This window comes from Mesocricetus auratus, unplaced genomic scaffold (genome assembly GCF_017639785.1).
Source record: "Mesocricetus auratus isolate SY011 unplaced genomic scaffold, BCM_Maur_2.0 Super-Scaffold_100013, whole genome shotgun sequence".
NCBI lineage: Eukaryota > Metazoa > Chordata > Mammalia > Rodentia > Cricetidae > Mesocricetus > Mesocricetus auratus.
This window is the reverse complement of record NW_024429196.1, coordinates 73,489,619-73,509,832: the sequence shown is the minus strand read 5'-3', so window position 1 is coordinate 73,509,832 and position 20,214 is coordinate 73,489,619. Positions and strand designations below refer to the sequence as shown.

Sequence of the window (20,214 nt, the reverse complement as noted above, 5' to 3'; positions counted from 1 at the left end):
GATGTGCCCCGAGGACTCTGTCAGTCCTGACATCAGATGACTTAGAGTCCTGGAATTGGAAGGGCGTAGAACACGCCATGAGAGAACTAGGAGAAGAAGAGCCTGGGCACTGGGCTTGAACTCCTGGCTTGGAATCTGGCCTGGTGTCTTGCCGAGAAGGAGTCTTGGCCAGAAAACCTTCTACTGCTTTCTAACTTGAGGATCTCCCAGAATCACTGCAGCCCAAAGCAAGGGCGAGTGTAAAGCCTAAGCGGTGACAGGGGCCTGAAGGCCAGCTGCTACCACTACGAAACACAGTGAAGACGTAAGGAAGGCCAGTGGCTGAGTTACATCTTGGTTGCATTACAGGCTACATGGACACAGGCCTGTAAAAGGCAAGTGAGCAAGGTGCAGGTGCCAGGGTGTGGGTGGGGCAAGGGTGGTTAGAGTTTGGGGCAAAATAATCCAAGTGAAGGTAGGAACAAAACAAAAACACAAACAAACAAAATTCCACCAAGCAAGCGGAGTACGGCCACATCCTGGGCACATTTATAACATTACACACACACACACACACACACACACACACACACACGAAGGTGAAATTGAAGGGCTTAGCTTACAGTAGACCCTGGTCCATCCATACCAGTACACCAGTAACAAAGCAGAAATATTAACAAACAAACCCAGTGTGGTTATAGCTGAATATCAATCATCAAAGTCAAAACGTTCAAGTCTGACTCCTGTCGCGTCAGTCTCTGGTCAAATCTAGGTTTGTGAAGTTCGGGGGAAGTAACAGAAATAAAGTGACAGCATGACTTCCGCTCAGCTACTCAGAGAGTCCAGCTTTAAATAGAGAGGCAGTGCTAGCAACACCCCCAACCTGCAAGAATACAGTAAGGGTCTGTTAAAAGATCTAAGACCTAAGGTTGAGAAGGAGAAGGGGAAATGGGTTTCAGCACACTTCACCCTCTCCTCAAATAGCCGGGTCCAGGACGCCCCTGGAGTGTTCCCTGCTTCCTGATCCCTTCATGGTTAGATTCCCCGCTCCCCAAGATTGCCTTTTCTAAGTTTACAGGTTGTTCAATGTGTGTGGCTCTCTAGTCTTTGTTTCTGATTCAACCTGTGTTCCAGGGGCCCTTATCTCTGCCCCCTTAATAGATTTACAAGCCAAATATTTGAGTGGGTTAGAGGGCAAGGAATGGGCAAGTCCCGGTGCTGATTCACAGCACATTCCAGGCAAACCCCAAAACCTGCTGCAAGCGATGCAAACGTCAGCCTTGCCCCCGCCCCCCCGCCCCCCGCCTCCCACCTCCCCCTCTGTTCTGCTCTCTAGAGACACAGTGGCCACACTCTAGCTCACAGATGACAGCACTCTGCATTCTTCCGTCCATGCATTGGCTCATCCAATGCATTGCCCACTGGGGCCCTTCTGTGCCAAGCCTGTGGGAAACCAAGAATGGCAAGCACTTTGCTCTACTTGGGACGGCGGCCATCCAACTCTACTACACATAAATCACTGGGTTTTGGTGCTCTCGGTGTTTGATGGTGGTGATTTGATAAATGAGAACGTGACCTGAGAATGACACCTCTGTTGGGATGACATGTGTGCTCAGTGGCCAGAAGGAGCCAGCTCATAGAAAATTCCAGAAGCAATCTATTCTTGTTGTTGTAATAGAGCATAGATATTTCTGTACTTCTAGCTGAGGAGGCAGCAAACGGATAACGGTGCCCACACACCAGGACAATGGGGACAGACAGGTGGCAGGGACAGACCGGGTTTTGTGTCAGACATGTTATATTTGAAAGATGTGTAGTCGCATTACCCTCAACACACTTATAAATTAGGCATTATTGGTGTCTGCTATGTGTTACGCAGGGAAACTGAGGCTTGTGGAGGCCACCCAGGCATGAAGAGGCAGTGTTGGAATGTGATTGCGTGTGACAGTGCCAGCTTGATCCCTGCCGTCCTCTGCAACAGCAGCAGCTCGGGTGACACCTTGGATGTAGCTTACCTGCTTTCTTTGGGTTTTTGCTAACGACAGGCTCCTAAAGGTGAGATTTCACCCACAACCTTGCTCTCTGGCCTCAAAAATGACACGAGTATGTGATAATACAGTACTCATGGCTTCAAGAGTAGCAATGGGTTAGCATGTTCTCTCTGCCCCACGTTAGACAGATCCAGCCTCTCAGTTTCTCCCCAGCCCCTACCTCTTCCTAGGACCCCAGGTCCTTCTGTCCACGGCATCACACTCTTGTCCGTTTGTGAGTCTAGCGTTGGTACCCGTGCAATGACTGTGGTCTACTCACAGAGTCCAGCCCTCGGGACTGACAGAGGGATTAAGTTACAGTGCCTTGCTAGGGCACCCAGTGTCCTGCTGTTCCGATACCATCATTTTCTGTAAACAGTAGAAAAATGTTTCTAAAAACCAGTCCAAGGCCAAGGTTAACAGATCAGGCCAGGTCTTAGTCATATCTCCTGCAAGTCCCTAACTTTGGGCAAGTTCTCAAAGAGTTTTCTGTGACATGAAAACAATGACAATCCCCACGTTATAAACAGGAGAGACAGAAAGGCATAGTTTAAACAGCGTTCGTGGAACACTGTGTGTGTCATGAAACTCGTGGTAGTTCTGTCTGTAGGATAGATTGGAACAATGCTGATTAGGTGATTCCTCCCACCCCCGCCCCACACAAAACTAAAGGAAAGAAAGCAGAAAGAGAGATGGGGGAGAGGGAGGGGGGAAGGGTGGAAGAAAGACTGAAATCACGACCGTGTGTTTAGAGCAATTGGTTTTCAATCTCCCCACACATTTTAAAACATTTCGGGGAGAGCATTTCCTCATTATTTCTCCTTTAGTTTTCTCAACATAAGAAGACGAGTCCATGACCAGTGAATATTTTCAGAACAAATTTCAAACTGGACTCTGAAGCATTCTGTTAGCTGTCTGTTCTTTGGGGGATTTCAAAGTCCCAGCTGTGTCTTCTGCATGCGGCCTGCACTCCTAAGTCAAAAAGACAGCAGCAAATGTGGTGAGGCCCAAGCCATGCAAAGCTTTGGGAACTAAGACAAGCAAGGCAAATGTCCACTTAATGAATATACTAATGTAGCCATGTGACAGAGACACGGTGATTTATAATCGTCACATAGAAACATCTCTCTCCCCAGAATACTGGCCGTCTAAAATGGCTTCAATTCAGTGCAGAGAGCTGTCCTCTGCAACGATCAGTCCACTCTCCAGACCCTCTTTCCGAGGAAGCTGACATCAGGGCTTCATGCTCTCACGTCTGAGGCTGTGGCTGCAAACAGATCCCTGTCCCATTTGCATGACATGAGCACAGACCGGATTGTATGCCTGCTCTGGGTGTGTGTGTGTGTGTCTTCGTGCCCTCCACAAAAGAACCGTGCACCCTGCTTTTCAGGCAGGGCTTTAAAGGGCTTATTTGCCATGACATCCAGCACTTGTAATTCGAGGTCATAGCCTGAGGAAGAATTACTAAATCTGTGTAAAACGTCTCTGCCTTTTTTTTCCCCCTTGCAGATTCTGTCAGATTATCTCTTTAAGAATTCTAAACCCGTGATGTTTGAGGTGGTTTTAGACTAATGTACATTCCCCAAACACTTCTTTGTTGTTTGATACAAAGCAATTGAGAGACCCTCAAAAACTAAAGCACTTTGTCAAAGCTCACTGCAAAAGACGGCGCCCTCTTTTCTAAAGGGCATTTTGAAAGGGAGGAAACTTGGACTTGCACCCATTCCTGTCCAGTAAAGAGGACCATTGTCACCAGGCCAAGCCATGGTTACTCAGGTGTTCTTCCACCCCGCCCTCGTCCTCCCAGGGAGTCAACCGAGGCCCGAGGAGAAGAAGAGATGGACCGAGTCGGTTCACAGCAGGCCAGGCTCAGGGCGCCAGTTTGCCAGGGCTCTTCCCGCTCTCTCCTTCTCTGCAGTTAACCGCTTCTGCACACCTCAGGCCAAGTGCTGGCCTCTGTACACCATCACACAGGGCAGATCTCGGTGTTTAAATAGCAGCCACCCGGGGTCGAATAGTGCAGTCCAGGAAGGAGATGTGCGGGGACCTGCACATTCAGGCCTGTGGAAGTCAGGAAAAGGAAGCTCACTGGTTTTGTGCATGGTCCCTGGGCAGTTCTTGAGGGAACTGTATCAGCAGAGCAGTGTTTAGAGCTAAGGCGAGGATCCTGAGGAGTGGAGGACATGGGGGAGTGGCAGAAAGCAGAGCAGAGTTGGCCCTCTGTATGTTTAGGTGTAGCATCCAAATACTTGATCTAAAAGCATGGGGGAGAAAAATATGACATCTACACTAAACACATCCAGTCTCCTCGTTGCTTTCAGAAACAAACTCTAACAATTACTTGCATAGAGTCTACATTGTGGGGATTCCTATGGATAATCTTGAGGTGTATGCAGAGGGATGGACATTGGATATGTAAAAATATTGTGTCCTCTCATAGCATGGGTCTTAAGCATTCTCACACGTTCTCTGTCTCTTTCCTTCTGTCTCTCTGTCTTTGTATGTCTCTCTGTTAGTCTCTGTCTCTTTGTTGGTTCTCTCTGTATGTCTCTGTGCTCTCTCTCTTTCTCTCTGTCTTTCTCCCTCTCTCTCTCTTCACACCACACAGCAGAAACTGGATCCTCAACTCCTCCCTGCTGCACAGTGCCCTCCACCTCATCCCATCCTTCCTTCTTCCAGCAGAAAGCCTTCACTACTTTTTCTTTTTCCTTTTATTGCCTGGGATTAACGGTAGGCCTGGGCCTACCAAGCAAGAATCTGCTGCTTGAAGATCCGTATCCCAAGAGCCTTCCCTTCCACCATGGGAAACATTCCCCAAAATGTCTTAGGAATGAATGCAGCTACAAATCTTGCCTGTGAAGCTGAGGCGAGGCTATTAGAGTGACTTTCCTGTAGAACAAAACCTGACACCCCCATCTGGGGACTCTGGGTTTTTCTTCTCCAATGAAGGGGCAAGTAGTAAGAGCCATTCCCAGGGACCCTGCCCAGATCTTACGGCTTGTGCCACACCTGCACACTGATCCTACATGATGCGGCGGCTGACAACCTAGCCATGAGCAAGAAGGTTGATCTGGTAATTGGGCAAAGTGATGATGGGTTGGAAATGAAAATTCTTATTTGTTGCTGTCAAGTATTATTAATTCTGATGCAACTTTGAGTGATTTAGCAATTGGATAGGAGTCTTCGAGAATCTCCTCATTGGGGCTACAGAGATGGCTCAGGGGATCTGAGTTCAGAGTCCCAGAACACAGGTAGAAGCCGTGTGGGAGCTCATGTCTGCAACTCTAGCACTTGGAGGGTAAAGGCAGAAGGATGCTGAGGACTTGCTGGGCAAAATGGTGAGCTCCAGGATCAGTCAGAGACCTTGTCTCAAAAAAAAAAGATGGAGACTGATAGGAGGAGACCAACCTCTGGCCTCCATACATGTATGCACAGATAATATACACACACATATATGTGTACACACACACACAAAGAATCTCACTGTGACTTGGATATAAAATAGCCCACACTTGATCCCTAGATAGCAGCACTCTTTTGGCAAGTGGCAAAACCATTGACAATGAGAACCCAACTGGAAGAAGTTGATCTCTGGGATTTAGAGCCTGTCCCTTTTCCTGTCCCCTTTGCCCTTTCTGGTCCTTTAAGATGTGACTGACAGCTGTCACGGCTTCCACCATGCCATGACGAACCATATCTTGAACCATGAGCCAAATCAACTCGTCCTACGTTAAATTGCTTCTTGCCGGGTATTTAGTGAAAGCAATGGAAAGCTGATATGGAAATTCGTTACCAGGAGTGGTGTTGCTGCTGTGATAAACCTGACTTTATGGTGTGTAAGCCGTTGGAATCAGTGTAGGAGAAGAGCATGGACAAGTTTGGAACTGCGGGCTAGTCAAGCCTTAAAATGCTTCCCTAGATCTTAATGGATGTCCTGGTGGGGGCCCCCGAAGACAGGAATGCTGAGAGAAATGTTAACTATATAGGCGAGGCATGTGGCACTTCAAAGAGGAACAAGGATCTCATCAGGAACTAGAACGAAGGTGCTCACACTGCATCCTAGCCACAGAACTGGACAAATCCCACCTATGTTCCGACAGCATGATTGAGGCTGAATTCAAAATCAGTAGATTAAGTTGTGTGACACGGGACATTTCAAGGCCGCACAACAGCCAGGCTAAGATGTGTTTACTGCTCATTTCTGTTAGACTCACAATGATAGAAGAAGATGTGGAAAATGCAGGCTGGAAAAGGTGTGGATCCCCTGGAACTGGAGGACAGGCAGCCGTAGACCGCCGTGTGGGTGCCGGGAGCAGAGCCCCAGTGCTCCAGCAGAGCCTCCCGTGCTCTCAACTGCTCAGCTGTCTTGCCAGCCCTGACTCTGGACTTGTGAACAGTGTCGAAACTGTTCAGACTAGGGAGACTTCTGAAGTTAAACTGAATTCATTTTGCAATGTGAGAGAGCCACAAGCTCCCAGGGGGGGTATGGGGGGGAGACACATCACATCACTGGATGTGAAATGTTCCTCGCAGCTCATGTATTAGAACATTTGGCTCCAAGACAGTGACCCTCTCTGGAGAGGTTGCGGAACACTTGAGAGGTGGAAGAGTAGCTGGGAGAAGAATACTCCAGGGGCAGGGTGATGATGAGTCTTTGGTAGCGGGGCTGTTTTCTGTTCTGTTTCTGTTTCCTGGCTTGCTGCTATATGACCAAGCTGCTGCCTGATGCTCCTGCTGCTACAGAGGACCATGGTTGCTCAAAATGTGAGCAAAAATAAACCTTTCCTGGGGCTGGAGAGGCGACCCAGAAGTTAGGATCACTTGCTGCTCTTGTAGGAGACCTGGATTCGGTTCTCAGCATTCATACTAAGCAGTTCACATCTGCCTGCAACTCCAGATCCAGAGGATTCCATTCCCCCTCTGGCCTTTGAGAACACTGACTGTTTATTCTTTAGGAAATTGTTGATTATGGTCTATCCTCAGGGGGACAGCCTATTTAAACTTTCTATGGCCGCTATCAGTGTCATGGTCATCCACTTACATATTCAGTCCATTCGTTAATGTCAGCAGGCTGCGATGGCTCATGCCTCTAACCCAAGCATTTGGGAGGCTGAAGCAGGAGGATTGCCATGAGTTTGAGTTTGGCTGAGCTGCATAGCATGTTCTAGGGCAGCCAGGGATGCCGAATGAGACTGTAATTTAGTGGTAGGTCTCTCGTCTACCATGTGGAAGGCTCTGGGTCCAATCCCCAGCACTAGAAAAAAAAAGGGTACTTTCAGGATAGGACCATTATATAGACATATAAATATCTAATGTAATTTTTTAAAAGCTATGGAAAGAGGGAAACTTAAAGAGAAATGTGACCTAAGAGGTGGCAATTTCACACCCCCCAGTCAGGCATCCCAGATCTCAGAAGAAGGGATAACGCAGACGGGGACTCTGAGACAGAACAGCCTTGGCATGTTTGAGAGCAGCGTGGCAACCAGACTGGTGGCTAACAGTGAACACATGAGGATAAGGCAGCCCCAAGGTCATATGCTGGAAGAAGTAACCAGGATCTGATAGTATAACACGAAAAATACAAGACCCAGAGACAGATATTGGGATTCAAGCTTCAAGCTGAAGATCAGAGAAGCAAAGCAGCCAAGCTTTCCCCTACCCAGCTGAAATGGCAATCTTGTCTACACGAATTCTCAGAGGCAAAAGCTCTCAGTTCCTGTATCTTCCCGCTCTTTATTCCTTTTTCTGGCCAGCCATATCACTCCTGTCTCCACCTCTCTAGTGCTGGGATTAAAGGCATGTGATGCCAGGTGCTGAGATCACCTTTGTGTGAGCTGTTTCTTTTAGGACTGGATCAATTTCGTGTAGTGTGGCCTTGAACTAATAAAGATCCATCTACCTCTTAATCCTGAATCCTGAGATTAAAGGTATGTACCACCATTGGACAGCTTCTATAGCTAACAAGTGTGGCTGGCTTTGCATCCTGAACCCTCAGACAAGCTTTATTAAATCATAAATAATATATCACCACAATTCCCCTTTTTGTCTAATACAAAAAGAAAGCTACAACTAACATAAGAAAAACTATATGCAATAAGTATATATAATCTATACAAGCAATAAGTTCATCAGCAATGTCTAGTCCATTTGCATTTGACAAATTCAGAGAAAATACTCCATTATCTGTTGTATCTTGGTGAGTTCAAACTTTTGTATCTAATTTACTTTCTATTCTAAGTTGCATTATTAAATTGTCTTTTTATGTCTTTCAACATTTCTTTTCTGAGTCTGGTAAACAAAGAAAACTATAACTATCTAGTCTTCAACTCCTTCAGAGACTGGAGAAGAAAATAATATTAACTGAGTAAACAGGAAGTGAGAGCAAGTAACTTCCAAAAATGAGAGAAATAACAAAAACATCTGGCTGTCTGGACAGTCACCCAAGTTTCTTCTGCAAGGTTGGGACATCCATCTTCGGCCTATAGGCCTAGCATATCTATCTGACAGACATTTCTGTGAAGCAGGATTTTCTGAAGGGCTGTCCCCCCTTGTCTTGGCAAGGTTTTACAGTCACTCTCTTTTGTGTCCTGTTTGTCAAATTTAGAGAGCATACTGTCATAGTTGAGACAAGGGCACTTTCTTGCCACAAAGAAAGTAAACTCCACTTGAGTTTCTTTTATGCCCATCATCTTCTCTGAAGTAGATTGGTGCTGTCAGGAGCAGACATATCTTGTCTTATAAAAAAAATAACCTATATTATTAAAACATTTTAAATGCCATACTCTGTGGATCTCTGAAGTGTTTAAAGATGACATGTGTTTCTAAAATATATCTCTATTAGATGGACCTTGAAGACATTACCTAATAGGACTACAAGCTTGACTGTAATAGTTGACTAATCACTAAATACCTTTCCTTATTATCTTATATAGTTGGTGATAATAACTTTCAAGGACTAGAAATTTGCATTACATTGTTAAATGAACTGTATAGGTACAATACCTTGAACAAGATTAGAAATATATGTACAGTATATTTTAACAAAATTAATCTCAAATTCCTATCATTATACAATATTTGTATACAATGTACAGAAGTCCAATTCAATGTGAAATATATAAAACTAGCAGTTGCTTTTTAAGAGTAGATTCAGCAATATATCTTTATATCACATCATGATAGCACTTGAGGCTGCAGACTACAGGCAGGCCTTGTTTTTATCTAACTATAATGAAAAGCCATTGAGGAGCTAAAAACTGGTATGACTCAAGTCATATTTGAAAAGATACCTTCTGCATTTGCATGGTGAATAGCCTAGAATAGAAGGTAGGCCTGGAGAGGAAGTCAGAGATCACTAGGGAGCCACCACGATGTGTCCACTCCAGCAGCCTACAGTTGAAGTGACAGGCCAAGTCTGTGTGAACACCTCATGTGCTCCCTGCCGTCTCTACCCAAAGTACAAACTACGATTCCCGTTCCACAAACAGCATGGATCTCAAGTAGCCTCATGTGCAGACATCTAAATCATCAGCTTACTTTATATTGTAAATATCTGATAATTTATCAAAAGAGGCAAAGGGATTTAACTATGAGATAATTTTTGTTGTTGATTTCTCTTGTTAAGATTTATTTTTATTTTATGTGTATGAAAGAGTTTCCCTACACGTTTGCCTTGTGCACCATGTGCATGAAGTACCGCGGAGGCCAGAAGAGGGTGTCGCACCCTCTGAAGTCAGAGTTACAGATGGTTTTGAGCCACCTGGTGGGTGCTGGGGCCTGAACCTGGGTCCTCTGCAAGAGCAATGAGTGCTACCAACCTCTGAGCCATCTCACCAGCTCCAACTAATGAGCTAACTTAACCAACAAAACAAAACAGCAAGTCTTCTCCAAAGGCCGGAAACACTGGGGTTTTATCTCCTAGTTTCTGTCTTAAGGTGACTCTAAAGGGGCTGGAAAGACGTCTCAGCGGTTAAGAGCACTGGATGCTACTCCAGATGATCTGAGTTCGATTCTCACTGCACATATGGTGACTCACAAGCATCTGTTATTTGAGTTCTAGGGGATCTGCTGCCTTCTTCTGGCTTCTGCAGGTACCAAGCACACGTGATGAGAGATGCAATTCTGTAAATCTGCCTCTTATTGGTTGTTGAATAAAGCACTGTTGGCCAATAGGGAAGCAAGATAGGTGGGACTAGGAGTCAAGGAGGATTCTGGGAAAGAGAGGCACAGGCAGACACCATGTAGACCGCCAGAGTAAGAGGTCCAGTCCCTTTTCTCTGGTAAGAGAAATACTTAGATTAACAATTATGGGTAAAATACTTAAATCAGAGATAGCCAGAAAGAATCCAAGCAAACGGCCAACAGCTTTATAAGTAATATAGTGTCCTGTGTGTTATTTGGGGATTGCAACTGCGGCCGGGCCCAGGCAACTGGCAAGGAAGACTACACTCTACACAACCGTGTGGTGTACAGATATGCAGACAAAGTGACCATTCACATACAATAAACATTTTAAAGATGGGCCTCCCGACCTGGAAGTTAGTGACCCGGCTTTCCTTACCACTTGGGCCCAGCAGAATGACTCCCGCAAAGAAGGGTGGTGAGAAGAAGAAAGGCCATTCTGCCATCAACGAGGCGGTGACGGAGAATGCACCATCAACATTCACAAGCGCATCCATGGTGTGGGCCTCAAGAAGCATGCTCCTCGGGCGCTCAGAGAAATCTGGAAATATGCCATGAAGGAGTGGGGACTCCAGATGTGCGCGTTGATACCAGGCTCAATAAAGCCGTCTGGGCCAAAGGAATAAGGAATACATACCGTATCCATGTACGTTTGTCCAGAAAATGTAACGAGGAAGAGGACTCACCAAGCAAGCTGCACACATTGGTAACCTACCTGCCTGTTACTACATTCAAAACTCTACAGTCAATCGATGTGGATGAGAACCAACGTGCTGAATGTCAAATAAAATTGGAGAACTGCCAAAAAAAGTTTTAAAGATGAATGTAAAGAATTCTGTCTCAGAAATGGCAGAACAGAGAAAGAAGAAAGGGAAATGAAGGTATAATGAAGGCCACCATCATTTGATCCTCCTACCTGCCCGCTTTTAGCCCTTTCGCGTGGACGTAGCCAGGCCCTCAGAGGCAGACACAGTGCATCTCAAAGATGATCTCGTGCAGTGCATACTGTTTTACAACACTCCACTGTTCACTTATGTGACAGGTTGGAGCCCAGGGCTGTGCCCATGCTGGACACATGCTCTGCCACTATGCCAGACTTCCTGTCTTCTCTAATTCAGTCGCCTTCCTCACTTAAAGTGTACAGTCCAGCTTTGCTTACCTGCACTCTTCTGTTTTTAATCAATATGTATCTTGTCCTAACTGTTTCATATGACATGGAAGATTATAACTGATTAAAACACACGAGGAGTAAATATGGCACTAGAAAATTCTAGGGGAAAAGCAACAGAAACGTTGCAAAGTTGAAGATAAATGTGCGAGTGCTACCTTAACCTTAAGAGATAGATAATAAAATGTTTGCTTTGCTCATGTTTCCCTTGGAGACGTCCAGCTTTCATCTAAGCTGTACATTTGATCAAATTCACTTTGTGCAAACCCCTGTTTAACTCAACCAAAACAGGACAGATCTGTGTCCACTCACCCTGTCAGAGGCCCGACCTTAACCCATGCTCACAACCGAGCTGAGCAGGCTCAAATCGGCCTTTCTCTGATGGAAAGGGACCCAGAGAGCCAGTCACGGCACGAAACAAAGGCACCAAGTACAGCAGGCAGCAGAGCCCCTGAAAACACACCGCCTGCCTGGCCCCGCTACAAACACTAGTTGAGAATAAGGGAGGGCTGCTACCACCCGGCTTCCAATAAAGTCTTTGCTAATTCTGAAATTCTTTTATTCTTCAACCAAAGCAGGTATGTCCTGAAGTACAGCTTTGGCTGTTTTGTTTTATCCTAACAACTGATTTATCATTCGTGGAAGATCTTTAAAGTGATGCTTTGGTACTGTGAAGAAAATTTTACCATTGTCTGTGTTTGATCTTGATTGATCATATGTGCAGTCGCGGGAAATGCCAAAATTAAATATAATAAGCAAGGGAGAAAGGAGGAATAAGGTGGTGGAGCAAGAACTATTCGTTCACTGCACTCTGGAAACACTAATCCAGAGGAAAATGTAATTCTGAGAATTACTGGGGAAACAACTCGACCGAAGGCTCCCGTGGGAAGGAGGGAAATGTCTGGGGGCCAGGCAGTGAGGCAGAGGGTGACATGTGCATGCAAGGGTGCGGCCACATCTGTCCCTGCAGGTTCAGAGCAGATAGAGAGATAGAGAGGCAGGACGATGGGGGCTCTCTCTGTGTTTTTCTTTTTTCTTTCTCCGTTACTATTTCTAAGATGAGAATGCATTAATGTATCTTCTGAAGACATCGCTCAAGAGTTAAGAGTGCACAGTTTCACTTGGGTGATCCTGGGTTACTCACTCTTGTCTTGGATAATGGCGTAAGCATGTGTCCATGCAGTTCCCAGGGCCATAGACTAAGCTGGCCACAGGGAACACTGATGCAAAGCCGGACTCCTAGAAGCAGATGCTCTAGACCAGGAAACCGAGCAAACTGTCAAACAACCAGGCTTTCATTTGCAGCACTTGCCAGGCATTGAGACTTGTGTGTCCCTCCATCTCTAGACTGTACCATGACGATAAGAAGTGTTACTGTAGACAGTCGAAAGGATGACATATGTAGAAAAGACACTGAGTAATGGTGAGATTTAAGATGCGGGTAAGCAATAAACACAGCACAGTATACATCCCGTTATAGGAAAATGAAATAACGCAAATCCATGCTCCTTTCAACTTTCTCCGCATTAGTACCTCAAAGGGGACGCCGTGGCTACTCCAAGTGCTGTGCGTGCACACTTTTCCTGTGTAGTCCCCACAGCAGCAGTGACGTGTCCCCATCCCTGTCTCGCAGATGGTGAAACAGTGGTTCCAAGAGGTCACACGACACTTGCCCAAGGTTGCTCAGTTAACAAATTGGGATTAGAGCCGAATCCATTTGACTCCAAAGGCCTTGTACTCGCCACTGAATAGTCCTGACAGCCCACAGCTGGTGTGCAGGGAGGCTTCGGGCTACAGTTCACTTGAGGAACACAGTAGCCAGCATGTGCTGAGCAGGCCCGGCCAGCCCTGATTTCCATTAAGTCTCACAGGTTAGGCAGCAAGGCACTTGTCTCTCCCACTCAAGCTCTACCCTTGAAGGGTTTCTACCAAAGTCCTGGAAACAGAAGCAGCTACCGTCAGCTTCCTCGTGAGCTGGGGCTATCAGTTTTGGCAGATAAAACTACAAAAGGCTGAGTTCAGTTTTAATTTTAACTTCAGAGGAAAAGCAATTTTTGAAACAGGGCCTCACTGACTAGTTCAGAATTTACACAGATCCACCTGCCTGTGTGTGTGTGTGTGAGCGTGCACACACACACACACACACACACTCGCGCGCGCATGCAGTTGTGCTGTCTGAATCTGTGTTTTGTAAGGATGTGGTTTGTATTGTGCACACATGTTCACCTGTGTATCTCATGTGTGTGGAGGAAGTCGACAGATTCTAAACATCTTCCTCCGTCACTCTCCACTTTATTACTAAAGCAGGGTCTCTCTCTCTGAGCCTGGAGCCTATCCAGTTTGTATCAGAGATTCCAAAGTGCTGGGATTATGCCCATTGCAGCCTGCCAGGCTTACACATCGATTCTCAAGACCCAAACTCCAACCCTCACTCTTGAATGGCAAGCACTGTTTCCAATGAGCCATCTCCCTAGACTTAATTTTTAAAATACCAGTATATCCTGCATAACGTCTGAGGGCCCAGGATTTGATTTTACTTAGCAGTCAAGACCTGACCTGACTTCCGAGCCTGGCTGGGGGCAGAGTTCTGGCTAAGACTTTGTGTTGAGGGAGGCCGGGGGAATCAGAAAGTCTACGCAAATCTTTATCCAACTCTGGCAGGAATTTAGCTTCAGGGATTAATTCCTCTCTCACCCCAACTCAGAGGAACAAGTAAAGGTTCACACCTGCCTCCCAGCAGAAAGCGGAAGAGGGCACTCAGGTGGAGAGAAGTCATTCCCTCCTCTTTCTCACAGGAGGAGTAGCAGATGCAAGAGTCGTCGAGCTCTTCGGGATATTTTCTTTGTCCCAAGAACCTGTACGCAGAGGGAACTGTGTTCTAAGTGCAGCTGCGAATCACAAGAACGGCGGAGAAGGCCAGCTGAGAGAGACGGGCAGTCACAGAGCGTCAGGGTGCTGAGTGCAGACAAGCCGAGGCTTTGTGCGCATGCTTAGACTACAGCTGAAGCCTCTGGTGTCCACGGGAGAGGCTCAAGCGGAAGCGAAGCCAACATGGAGATAGCGGGGAAGCCAACCTGGAGATAGCGGGCCTCGGATGTCAGGATGTGGTTCTGAATTCCACCCTGAAGACTATGGAGTCACTGAGGGACCTCCAGCAAGGCAGCAGCCTGCCTGATAATGCTCTGGTTTCTCTGTATCTGGTTACCAGAGACGTGAATTACTTCCCTGCCTTTGCTGCTTATACCCTTTCTGTTTTGAACCCCAGGGGTGCAGTGCGCCAGCACCCAGGCACCTCCTCGCTTTTCATATTAATCATCATCATCTTGCAGAATGAGGGTGGTTAGTCACTTGGTATTTTTATAACATCCCTTATTTCCTTTTTTAATCATGGAGCCAAAAAAACAAAACAAAACAAAAACAAAAACAAAAAAAAACCTACTTCTGAATTTTACATTAGCATATTCAAATTTACAATTTCTTTTTGTTGCCAGACATTGAACCCAAGGCCGCGTGTGTGCAAGGTAAGCACCCTGCCACTGACTACATATAGAATGCTCTGTTAAATTGCTATATGTAGATTCTCTTGTCATCCTGGTCTTAAGAGAGAATAACTCAAGGATATTATTGATACACATAAATTTGCATAAAAAGCAAATAAGCACACGTGTATACTCTACTTTAAATAACAGCTTCTAGCATCGTTTAACTTACATATGAAATGTTTCTTATCTCTAGCTCTGGAATTCATCTGGAATTCATTCTGAAGTATGTTAGAGGTGCTCCCTAGTTCTTTCTAAGATACTGTCGCCTTCAGTGCCTGTGCTGACTACATCCACGCCTTACTGTTGTGGTATCTGCCTTCTCGTGGAGTGGGCTTCTTATGTCAGGCCTCAGAAGTATTATTCTGGTCTTACACTGCATGTTCATTCCTGTGCAAATCCCACACCCTTTCCATTACTGTCACTTACAAATGCATTTTAACCTCCAACAAGAACAAACACAATCGCTCACTAATCTCCCGGTTCAACTGAGATCAGGGGCTGGGGAGAGGGCTCCGTGGGTACAGTGCTTTTTGTGCAGGATGAGGACGCAAGCTTGTCACCTCAGCATCCATGCGAAAGCTGGACACGGCGGAGCACGTCTACAGCCCTGGCCCTGAGAGGGACAAAGATACTATGAAACCACTGGCCGGACACTCCACACGTGCAAACACAAACACACACACACACACACACAGCAAACATAAAAATAAAAATCACTTAAAGTGTTGGAATCAACGAAAAATCCCCTTGATACTTTTACAATAGGCACATTATTCACCCGCCTTGTTCTAACCCACAGAAACCATCATGACATTGATGACAGTATCTGCAGCCAACAAATGAGGTGGGTGGGGCTGGAGTGTAACTCAGTGGCAGAGCACTTGCTTGGTATATGTGAGACCCTGGGTCAATCCCCAGCAACATGAATCACAATAACCCAAATGGAAACTAAGATTGGGAGAAGTCTCCCCAGTGCCTTAATCACACGCGCACGCACACACACACACACACACTCACACACACACATGCACATGCCAGTGGGTTTCAATTCTCACCTGTGAAGGAGTAAGGGTTCCCCAGCCACCATGAAAGGTCACCTCCTGATAGTAATTAAAACGGAGAGCTGAGAAAAGATGAATCATTACAAAGCATTCCTGGCATTCTTGCCCACGGCAGTGACAATATTAACTTTCATTTGGGGACATCAATAGGGGAACTGCATCAGGGTTTGAGAAACCCCCTCAGTTTCCCCCCTCTGTGCTGGGAAATCTCTGTCCTCCATGTCCAGACACCCATGGCTTGGGCCAGCACGCTGAAAGTCTGGCCCCAGACCCAGGCTACCATGTGAACACTACCCATCTGGAACGCATTTGGGCACCAAAGGGCCGTAATCATTTGTGATCCTGAGAACACACACCAGAGGCTGTTCACTGGGGACTTTAAAGACAAACCAAGAAGAGCCAGACTGAGTCAAGTATGTAAACACATAAAAAGTTTGCATGAGAATACTGACGGAGGAAAGCAGTGTGAAAAAGGCGAAGAGACCTGGAGGAAGCTGGCTGAGCAGAAGAGGTGTCGGGGATCTCCATTCTGCTGGACAGCAAGGCTACGGCTCAGCCGGCAGTACAAAATCATTGGTCCAAGCGACTGAGATGGGGTTTGCCAAGTAGCTGAGGTTCCTCCGATGGATGGAGTATATGTGTAGGCCAACATCAACACTGATTTCAGTGTGTGTGTGTGTGTGTGTGTGTGTGTGTGTGTTTAGTTGGACTCAGCCAGTAAGTTAGCAAACAAGTCAATTGAAGGATAAACACATGAAAAATTCCTCTTTTTTCAAATAAATATAAATGAGAATTAGCTATATCAAGCAACTTCAGCGGAAAATAATAATATCAAAGTCTAGCAAAAATGGGAAGAGGAGCACATCAGTCTAGATGGTAGTTGAGCTTAGTTAGGCTTGCCCAGTTAAAAAGTTTTCTTAGACTTTGGATTCAGTGCCCATAGACTTTTGGCAAAAGCCAGACATACAGCAACTACAGCAATAGTCAGGGCTTTAGTTAAAGAGACAGATGGAGACTTTTGTGTCTACAATCAAGAACGTTGTGCGTAGTCACAGAAAAGTATTTTTTGCTAGAATGTCAGAGGAGTGGCTTATGAAATAGCATTTGAGCTATGCTTGCGATGGTGGAAATAGGTATCTGCAAATAGAGACAAAAAAGAAACTGACCAAAATGGGGCCAATAAGGCTGTTTGGATGGTGGCTAATTTCTGATGGTTCAGTGAACACAATATTTGTGTAAGAAAGAAACATTCATACTCGTAAAAAATGACTGCACTGTGATCCTATCAAGGGTCAAATTCCTCAAGGGCTGGAGCTCTATTAAGAACTTGAGTGAAGCTCCACCAACTTTTCAAACGGCCACTGTGAGACCATCAAATGTTACAATAACAGTAACAAGAGGCGGGGAAGCCAACGGGACTTCCAGTTTTACCAAGTTAACTCCCAGGTCATAAAGAGCACTAAGACACTCTGGCCCAACAAGACCAAATATAGAAGAGACCGACCAAGTCACGCCACGTTTGCCAACCTAGTATGGGCAATCACAGCACGCACCCTACGTCTGACTCTTCCTTCTGGGAACAGTCATGTAGCAGGCTGGCTCACTACAGGCCACAGGAGAGACGACGACCGGAGGCTTCCGGCCCCAGGGTGGAAGCTGCTCGTCTCTGACCTGCCTCCTGTCCTGTCCCTTGTACACACTTCCTAATGGAAGAAGAGGCGGTGAGCACCTCTTAGGGTGGGAACTGAATGTATGTGTCATTCTTACCACATTCCCCATAGCTAAAGCCTGCCTGTGTGTTAGGTGTCCTTCAGAAGCATATCGTTTTTTACAGCTTAAGTTTCTAAGCTAAATCCAGCACTCTAATTTAGATTCTGTTTCACTGCACTGGGAGATCACACTCTCTCCTGATCACCTACATCCCTGATTAATCCAGAGTCCCTGTAGTGCCGTCATCCTCGCAGGCCTCAGAACACTCACTTCAGTTACAAGTAAGTTATTCTCTCACATTCTAGAAGCCAGAAATCTAAAATCAGTTCCACTAGGCTAAGGTCAAGAATTCACACGGCCAGGCTTCCCATTTTCGTTCTGCCAGCTCCTGGTGCTGCCAGTGTTCCCTAGTGTCCTTCTTCTCTGCTGGGCCCAGCCTCCCTCCTCTTCTTCGTTACAGGTCACGGTGGTGGCATTTAAAGCCCGCTAAAATAATCTCCTCGTCTAAGAGCTGTGATGTAATTGCATCTGCAGAATCTTTCTTGCCATATAAGGCAGTGTTTCCTGGTTCTGGGATTTGAAATACAGCTATACGGTCCCAGTGGGGGAGGGGTGATACAATGCAAATTAAAGACAGAATTGATTTCGTGTTTCCTAAAAGTGGTACGTGAGCCTTCTCTGTTCCCAAGAAACCTCTGGGGACATAGACTTACCCACTCATCTGGCCTCATTTCAGCACTGTGTCCACTTGACTAGACTGTTTGGGGAACGGGCGATACAGACACTAGCAAAGCTAGCCTTGCCCTTGAGTATGTTAGAGCCTGGGGGGGGGGGTGATGAGAGCTACAATAATAATTTGCTATTTCATGTGCCAAAATAAAATGAAGAAAGTACTGTGACGATCAACTGCAAGAAGACGCAGAAGATGCTCACCGTGACTGTGGGCATTTCCAAGAAGGTGCTCACCGTGACTGTGGGCATTTCCAAGAAGATGCTCACCGTGACTGTGGGCATTTCCAAGAAGATGCTCACCGTGACTGTGGGCATTTCCAAAGAGTGTGCCAAACAGGCCAAGGAGGCACAGGAGACACTGCCACCTGACCTGGAAGGTGACCTGGGAGCGAAGATCAAAGCAAATGTAGGAAATGGAAGGGAAGGCTAGCAGGCTGGCCAGTAGAGGCTGGCTCCAAAGGCCTGTAGCTCTGTCTTACGCAGTTGGGGGTCGTGCAGTCAAGCGAGCTGAAGCGTGTTCCCACAGTGACGACCCAGCAGGAACACAGACTCTGCACTCCAGAGAGCTTCCAAGAGATGGCAAACAGAATTCTCTCCCCACCAGCAGCTGTGAGTGGAGGGCTCATTCTTATGGCTGGAGGTACTGGTTCCCCAAGAGACAGGGTGCCTCCAGACACCAGAGGAGGCCCCCTGCGCAGGAGTCTCCCTTAGAGAGGAAACTTTTCCAAGTTGGCAGTACGGTCAGAGTCTCTTCCCAAAGAGCACACAGGAGACTTCCCTGGAATGGGTTCCAGTCAGCTTCCAGTGACACCAGTGATGCCTTCTCCACCTCAAGGCCACATGTATTAGTCTGTTTCCCAGTGCTATAACAAAATGTCCACAGGCCAAGTGCTTATAAAAAAAAGGAGAGAGAGACAGAGACAGACAGACAGACCGAGACACAGAGAGAGAGAGAGGGGAGAAAGGAGAGAGAGAGAGATCTATACACTGTACAGAAGTTTGGGAGACAAACTCACCTGTCAAGCATCCTTTAGCTGTGTCACACATGACAGATATGTATCACACATATCAAAGAGGGGCTGCATACAAGAGGAGGAGACCATGAGGCAAACCAGGAAGCCAGAAGTCAACACACTAGCCTAGTTCTTTTCTAAAACCTGTTCTTTTTAAGACACTGAATTTTTGGTGATTTATTTATTCTTGTTTTATGTGCATTGATTGGTGTTTTGCCTGTATGTATGTCTGTGTGAGGGTGTCAGATCCCCTGGAACTGGAGTTACCAACAGTTGTGAGCCACCACATAGGTTCTGGGAAGTGAACCTGGGTCTTCTGAAGAGCAGCCAATGCTCTTGACTGCTGAGCCATTTTTTCAGCCCCAAATCTGTTCTTTAAGAGACGTTCTCACTGTATAGTCCAGGTTGACCTTGACCCTGGGACCATACTGCCTCAGCCTCCCAAGTGTTGGGATTATAGATGAGTGTACTACCCTCAGCTGAAACCCACTCTTAAATTCAGTCCCAAAATAGGCATTGATTCCCCAACAGCCTATATCTCCATGAGGTCCCATCTCTTACAAGGTCTACCACCTCTTAATAATGCCTCAGTGGGACCAAGCCTGTGTCATGAGAGACACGTTATAAACAATCTGTCGCATGTCCCTTCACTCATCGGCACACCTACAACTTACCTCTTATATTCAATCCATCTCATGTCCCTTCTTTCATCAACATACCCACGACTTGGCTCTAAATAATTTCACAGCTCCAGGATGGGACCATATAAACCTCCGACTTCATGGGCAAAATCTTAGG

General features: G+C 46.3%; 1 pseudogene; it reads left to right on the top strand.

Annotated features, from left to right (window-relative positions):
* The first annotated feature begins 10,568 nt into the window (after nucleotides 1–10,568).
* Nucleotides 10,569–18,833, top strand: LOC101830569 (annotated as a pseudogene).
* Nucleotides 18,834–20,214: the final 1,381 nt, after the last annotated feature.